This window comes from Terrapene carolina, unplaced genomic scaffold (assembly GCF_002925995.2).
Source record: "Terrapene carolina triunguis isolate 2854851 unplaced genomic scaffold, T_m_triunguis-2.0 Scaffold62, whole genome shotgun sequence".
NCBI lineage: Eukaryota > Metazoa > Chordata > Testudines > Emydidae > Terrapene > Terrapene triunguis.
The window spans coordinates 15,160,355-15,168,687 of record NW_020664413.1 but is presented as its reverse complement, the minus strand read 5'-3'; the positions used below and the strand labels follow the sequence as shown (position 1 = coordinate 15,168,687).

The 8,333-nt window shown below is 40.7% G+C and overlaps 1 protein-coding gene across 1 annotated transcript in view; it reads right to left on the bottom strand.

Annotated features, from left to right (window-relative positions):
• The window catches only part of GPR39 (G protein-coupled receptor 39), a 118,124-nt gene that overhangs the window by 1,556 nt on the left and 108,235 nt on the right, over positions 1-8,333 (bottom strand). The window lies entirely within an intron of this gene.

Genomic DNA, 8,333 nt, shown 5'->3' with positions numbered 1-8,333 from the left:
TAGACATCTAAGGATTCGGTCTTTTTGGAGAAGCTTTCAGCAGAGAAACAGCAATAATGCAGTCTCTCTTGTGACAGTAGCATTTGAACAAATCTATCGGAGTACTTTTCACACAGTGGTAGCACAAGGGTATTGAGGCAGAGAAGGGAATGCAGTCTGAGTTTTGAAACTACTAACCTCTAGCTAATATGGAAACAAATGCTGGGAATCCTAACTTCTCATTTGACGATGAAACAAATTCAAATAGAAATACTCCAAGAAAATATACCAAAAATTCAAAGCTTTACAGTTTCCACTATACGTTTCCCTTTTCATTGAAGGTGCCTTGTATAAAACACTTAATGGTAGCAGCAGAGTCTGCTTCCCCTACAGTTAGAATAGTCCTGTAGAGCTCTGTAGTGCAAGGCAGCACATTTCACCAGATTTTTTCTACCTTTAACTTTATAGTTCTGAAATCCAACCTGCTTCTCAACAGAAACAAGCATTCTGCTGATTCCTTTCAGTAAATTTGGCTTCATAGCTACACCCCACCTCTTGTTAATGCTAAAACATAGAAAGCAAAAGAGAATAATTGAATGGAAAGGATGAGATCACTTTCGGGAGACATGGAATTCTAAAACAGTGCATTAGATAACATTTGTTGGCTTGAAAACCAGTATTTTACTGGAGTCAAAATTATGAATGTAAAGAAAAAGATACAAGGTTTTCACCACTTTGAAAGTGCCAGGACTCAAAAACAAGCAGTGTCTGTATTCAATGTTCTAAGAACTGCAGTTTTCACATTTTAATTTTATTTTTTCCAGATTCTTTAATAAAAAGAGATTCATTTTCTTAATGAGAGACCAGTTTCCCTTCTGTTGTAAAAGGACTGCCACAAATTTCTTCTCTCATTGACCCACACTGATCAATTGAAAACCCTCTTTTCTGAGAATTTTTTCCCCCAGAACATTTTAATGACATTTAATTTTAGAGGACACTGCTGCCCTGAAGGATTGGGGGTGGAGGGTTGGTATCTCAGACATCAACATTACTGTATTTATAGAGGCTAGGAAAAGGAGAAGTAGGAACCTTCTTGATCAGGTAAGTGACCAGAGGAGACCGTGTGGCCTCATCTTTTGCTTCTCTGCACATCACCTTTCATTCTGTTCTCTACTATCTCAGTACCCCGCTCCTCCATCATCATTCTCTCTGTAGATGTCCTGTAACATTTTTGTACTGCATGTCCCTCACCTCACATTTTTGTTTCACTATGTATGTTGCATTTCTTTGCCATAACATGAGCTTTGTGCAGAGTTCCAGACTTTAATATTTTTCTTTGCTGCCAGCACTATAAATATCAGTCAAAGAGGCATGGCAGAGAGAAGCAAAACAAATGTCCTGGGTAAGAACTTTTCTGATGGATCATTTACTTAATTAGCACCCTTTATAGAATAGCAAAGGTAGGTAATTGGGCTGATTTTTGCACTCTGCAATCTAGGTACTTATATGGCCCTCATCACCATAGTATCTGCAACCAAATTCTTATCACACTACAAAAGCTTGTTTACTGTAGAGTAAATCAATTTGTGTTTTTGATTTAATTACAAGTTATTTTATCTTGCTAGATTATATAAAGACCAAGGAAGGAGAGTCTACTGTGAAGATCTAATCTTTTGAAACCAGTATTTTAGTTCCATTTTTAAAGCTCTAACATAATGCCCTGAGTCTTCAAATGTTTATCTTGCATCCTTTGACATTGACCTTTATTTTGAGTCTAAACTGCCAAGTGTGTAAGATTCCTCCCTATATTCTTCAGACATGTCTGTTCTGGGGGAATTGACTATTTGGGCATGTGTACAGCAAGTGAAAAATGAGCTGTTTGTGCCCTTCTGCAGTGCCACGGAGGTTAGTCTTTTTTAGGGGAGGGGAGTAATTTCTCTGTAAACTTTGTCATTTTTAGAAGGACAAGTAATTATTCATTTTTACACTTGGAAAAAAAAAGGTCATTGTTTTAGCAGAGAAGCACCACGCGAATGAACATGCTGACAAAAAAATCATGGTTTATTCTAGCTGTTCGCATTTGGTTCAGATACACTTAGAGTTACTTCATACCTCCAAGGAAAAGCTTTACATTCTCATTCAGGCCTTAATATAATGTATTAAATATTTTGACTGAGTTACTGCTGCAATCATTCTGAACTTGTATACAAGCTCGGGGTGAAGGAGGGAAGCAGAATGCACTTACACATTTGTGTATGAACTTTAATGAAGATCAGTGAAATGAACTCACATGTAAAACAAACTGTATTTTATACCAGAATTGATACATCTTTTCCCTATGACTTCTACCCGCACAGATCAGTCACCTGCTGTGTATTATAACCCTACATGTTTCACCTGATCTGCGACCTCCCCAAAAGTTTCATTTTTCCTCTAGATTACTGTACTAAAATGACAAAAGGCATTAGCTCAGGACACAGATTTATCCTCTGAGTATTGTTTAAAAACCAAAGTAATGCAGATGTCCAACAAACTGTAGCACTTGATGCTTGAAATTTCCAACAACATTAGAATCATTGTGCATGGTTTAATCTTAAAAGTGCATTAAGCCATGCGATCAGAGGCTTGGAGGCCTTGGGGTAGCTGGTTGAACGCATACTAGTGAATACATGCCAACTTTTAAGTAAGAGTGTCTGCACTTATAATTCATTTAACATTGGACTCAGTTATTTCAGCTAACTTACCAAAACTCATGCAACTCAAGTGCTTTGAGATCCTTGGATGAAAAGCAAATAAATTTAAACATTAAGCAAACTACACAACACTTTGTCCCAACCAGAAGTGGCCCATTCTGCTAGTAATTTAGTTTTAAAATGTAACCCTCCTTTTTAAAAATTGTGTATTTCATTGTACGAATCTTGACAAATGGTTGCAAGTTTAAATTAAAATAATTGTTAGTATTAAAGCTTCTTTCGGGAAGCTACAATATCTAATCTTCATAAGTGATAAAGGATGGTCTTTGTAGTAAAGCAAACCTAATGCCTAAGAGCTAATGACATAACTATGCATCATTGGCACAGAATAGAATGAGTTTGGCAGTCATTTCTCTTAACTATACTTTTTATGACTCAAAACATTCCCCTGAGCTATAGAATGCTAAATTAAATTCATTACTATCTTTACTGAGTGATTTTAAATACATTCCAGCTAGCAGGATCCAAAGTCTGGGGGAGCACACAGGGATTTTCTACAGGTTTTGCTTGTTCCAGTGTTGAACAGACCAGAACGTGCCTGATGGCTCTTTCCCCCTCTTCTTTGTTGTCAAAGTATGTTATTTCCACACTACAACTAGGCACTGCCAGCCAATCCACAGAACCTGGAGTCATCTAATGAAATTATAAATAACAGTCACTAGGATGCTCCAATGCATATTTTTATTTTGATGCCATCTTCTATTAACCACCTCCATAGTCATTGTCACATCATGTACATTCTCCTTGTCCATTCCAATTATCCTACTTGCCCTGATGATTAATATTGTATAGGAATCTGCTCCTAGGCTGACTCACAGTTGGCAGCAGCGGGGTTAAATCCTAAACTTTATTTTTCTGTGATTAAATTAATGGTACAAAAGAGGGTTCTCAACATCTGCTTGTAAACTGACATTTAAATGGCAATTGTCAGTAGACTATAAGCATATGGTTAGCTGAGTTATGAGTCAAGTGCAGACAGAAATGCACTTGGTTCGATAGGACATTTTTATCTTTCTATATTTTATATTTTCATACTAGGCCTGGTTTTATACTCCAATTCAGGGTATAATGTGACATTAGTGTCCTACTCTGTACTGAGATGCAGATGCTCCCGACCACCGAGCAGATTTAAGCCACCTTTGTAAAGCTAGCTATGTCAGATCCTAGAAGAGGAAAATATTCAGTAAAACTTGTATCTTACAAAATGTTAAATTCACTGCCATGGGCCCACAGTCTTGTAGATCACACTTAGAGTTTGGCATTAGAATATATCTTTGCCACTTTTGTCCCCACTGGTCCGACTCTTTTGGTAGTGGAGTCAAGTTAACTGCCCAAGTTAATGCTAACTGGTCATGAAACCTTGCACAGTTAACCCTTGTGAAAAAAAATCTCACATTTTTAAAACCACATACCTAGCAGTAACTTAATACAATGCCACCTTCAGTTTTTGTTTTTAAATTGATTTAATATGGGCTTGAAAATCTACTTATTTTCCACTGCAAATATGGGAATCTAAGCCATCAGTTTTTGCAGAGTTTAAGGTTTCATTAAGAAAAACAAAATACTGCTTTCTTGCCCTTATGATTGCCAAGATGATCAATGTTTGGAAGGTTAATGTAGTGCTGTCTCCCAGAATGTACAGGTAGCTCCTGGGTCTCCTCTGCTGCCCATTACTTTCAAAGCAACCAACAGAGTGAAAATAATTAGACTATGGTAATTTTCATTGTTGTTATTCAGAGTCTTGTCCGGAGAAGTGAAATTAGCAAGAATGTCTCTGCTTGGAAAAGCTACAAGCATCAGAATAGGCAGACAATGCAGCTATTTATGGGGAGGAGACCATCTCCTCCCAAAGGAGGCTGGAAGAAGGGTAGAATAGCACAGTCCCCACCTTGCGGAAGGCAGGAAACTAAGGGAGGGATAGTGTTATAATGTTGAGGGAGACCCTTTTTCCCTTGTGGACCCAGGAGACATTGGAGAAGAAGCAGAAAGTTCCTCTGTTCCAGTAGCTATAGGTTGTGGCGCTTCAACTACAGACAACACCTAACTAACCAGAGGCTCATACAAAAAGATGGCAGCCCCAAGCAGAATCCAAAGACATCATGCTAGTCAAAATTCCAACACTCTTCCTTTGTCAGCAGCAGTGGGAGAATGGATGGCTGCATTGCCTGTTACTCCCTTTCTCTGGCCCCTAATCTTTCATACCTCCTTCTGGACAGTAGATGTAGAGGTTTAGTCTTCTGGCTAGCAAGTGTCTAATACATTTTCCAAGACCTGGGTTTAAGCAAAAAGTCAGAAGTTGCAGGCTTTTCTTTAAAAGCTACTAAGTGTCTACCACAAACACAGCTATTAGTTGTAGCAAACCTAGCTGGCCAACTATGACAATATCTTTTTAGATTCAGCCCATCATGCTCCACTGAGCAGAGAACCAGTTCCCTTGCTCCAGTCATGCTTTAGGGAAAGCATCATCATCTGGGTATCCTAAAGAATGTTCCTTTGCTCACTAGTTCACCAAGTGGCAATGTTCCCCTCCCAATTAACTTTTTCTCTAAGAGGAATGTAGCTAAAAATGGTGTGTGTGTGGAAATAAGGGAGGGGTGACAAACATGCATGATGGGGCTTCGTGGTTAAGTGTAGACACAGCAAAAACCAATGCTGAGATGTTCCACAGCAAAATTTTGCTTCCATGCAAATGGTAAGAACATCTCTTTCCCTGAGGCACAGGGTGGGGCAGTGATTAGCATGTAGGGCGGCATAGAGCTAGGTAATTACATTTAATTTTGCATATTCTTTCCCCATCCTTCGGGTGCGGGGGGGAAGAATTGTAGTCTCTTGGCCTTAGAGACAGACAAAATGTCTCAAATCAGTGCACCATGTTAATGGCTGATCAATGCTCCTCTTTAAGTAGTGGAATGTCCGCCACTTTGTGAGACAACATGGAGACACTGAGCAAACAAACAGTGCAGGAGCTGCCAGATTCTGCCTGAGAAAAAAGAAGAAGGATCCTCTACTCTTATCACAATAGTGAGCTGCAGTATTTAGGACCATTGCCATAGAAACATTGTAATTCCAGGCAGTGACAGGAATCAGAATAAGTCAGAGAGAGAGAGACAGAGAGAGAGCGCGCACGTGTGTGCAACTGGAGGAGGCAGGCAGGAAGGAGACCGAGTAAAAGAGAGACTTACACATGAGGCAACAACATCAGGGTTCTGACAATGGGCAAACATGACTCCGATGGACATGAAGAGTAACCATTCCATGGTCATGAGTCCCAGCCTGATCGGAGAATCAAATTCCTCTCTGAATTTGCAGGCTGTAGTCAGCTCTGTGTCTAAGTTTCAGTGTACTGTCAAACACACACCTCTTACCACAAATCATAAGGCAACTGTAGTCTGCACATGGAAAAGATGGATACTATGGCCCTTTCTGCTAGTGGTAATTAACTTTATATTTCCCAATAATCAATTGCCCAACCCTGAACTACTTAATACAGAAAGTATCATAGACATCAATAAGAATTTTGTTGAATAAGGACTATAGCATTACACTCCGGGTATACAGTATCTAGTGAAATCAAAGCATGGGGAAGCATACGGATCATCTCTCCCATTTCCTCCCCCACATGTAAGCTTTCTTTGCAGAAGGACAAACACCATAATATATAATAATAAGCAGATATTGATGTCTGTTGAGGTGAAAAGAAAAGCTTGCTAATCCAAGAGATAATAGATTGACCTCTGCCTTGTCTGTGTCAGTATTTAGTTCAGAGGACAATATATTTTGATGTTCACTGAAACATGTAAATATATGCATTGCTACATACATAGAGCCCTGCATGGATACAAAATTTATATCTGCGAACATAAAATGGATATCCGCGGATTTGCAGGCTCTAGCGACAAGGAGCAAGACCAGCAGGGCCCTGGCCAGTGACCATCTCCTGTCCGGGAGCACGCGAGCCGCTTGCACATACTAGTGTGACCAGGGACAGCTGCTGGCGAGCCTGCTGCCCACCGCAGTGGGCAGGGCTGGAGGTGGTACAGCCATGCTGGAGGAGCTGCCCGGGATGAGCGCTGGCTCCTGCAAGTGGCGGCCAGACATGCTGATGCTTTCGCCACTGCCGTTCCTGGCCTGGTTGCTGGCTGTGGCCCTGCTGGTCTCGCTCGTTGTTACTAGAGCCCTGCAAATCCACAGGTATCCACTTTATATCCATGGATATTCGAATCCATAGATATAAATTCTGTATACATACAATTTGAATGAGCTCATCAAGTTTATAGGCAAATCTCTTCCAAGCCCCAAGTTTCATAAGCACTTTTCCCCCTTAAAACAGCAGCAACAACAAAATAACCCTAATGTTCTAGAAGAGGCAGAAACTAGTATAATCTGGGCACTGACTGTGAAAGTGACGTTGTAGGGGTGGGGTGACGGTGCTAATGATTTCCATATCAAAATGTGCTCCATTCACACCAGCCAGCTCTGCAAACTCAACATGGGAACTGAAAACCAGGTTAGGCTGGCTGCTAACTGTGCACCAGCTCCAGTAAACAAGAGATTCCGCAAACCAGATCCTCCCCATCTCTGCAGCCCAGTTATTTGTCACCATTGCCATCAGTGGGTTGGCACACATGTAACATTATAATTGGAATGGAACAAACAAGTCTGCTGATTACACGCAAGGGCGAATAGAATCCAGCTCTGCAGGGCTAATAGGAATAAAAAGGTAGCAAAAGCATATTTTGGCACTAATGCAAGCAGGCATGTCTGAATACACACAGGGAGCTGCCCTGCTGAACAAGAAGCTGTCCTTTTTTACACAGCCGTTCAGAGCGGAACTGAAGTCAATCCGTTATTTTCATATGCAGTCTAATTTGGTTAACGTTTTTTCAGGCCATATGGTTAATTCTTGGGTAAACAATTACTATTGTTGGTGGGATCAGGCACATGTGAGCCAGCCTCCTGTGAAGTCCTGAGCACCGTTAACTCCCATAGTTGTCTCTGGGAGTTGAGTACATTTAGCACTTTGTAGGCTAGTGTCCCATATGACTGTCTTGAGCTAATCATGAAATAGGATTTCTCTCAGGTATGTAGCAATAGAATGTAGCCATTTGACATTTCACTTCATTTGACGTTCAAAGCAAAATAAATATGGCCTCAGCAAAGGGATCACAGTCCCGGTCAAGGAGTGCAGTAATTATATTGTGGTAGAACCATAGCAGCAGCTGAATCAGGATCATGGACCCAGTGGGCTAGGTACAAGAGCAGCTTTAGGCAGGGTTCTTGTTCCAGAGAGCTCACTGTTAAATACAACAGCTAAATAGGGTGTGCGCGCATTGTGCATGCTTGAGAGAGATGAATTACACACACACACACACACACACACACGTAGCTGTGTGCCTTGCTGTGCAACTGATGTGTTATCAAGCATTTTAGGTACTCTCCTATAATTAAATTCACCAGTGATGTCAATCTTACGAGCTCTAACAGTTTATAGGTGAATCGAAGCCTTCTTGCATGGTCAGGAGTACAGAAAGCAAGAGGTGTTGTGTTTTACAAATCTGTCAGGTGCGCCTACCTGTTCTGTCACTGAGCACAGGAAATGGG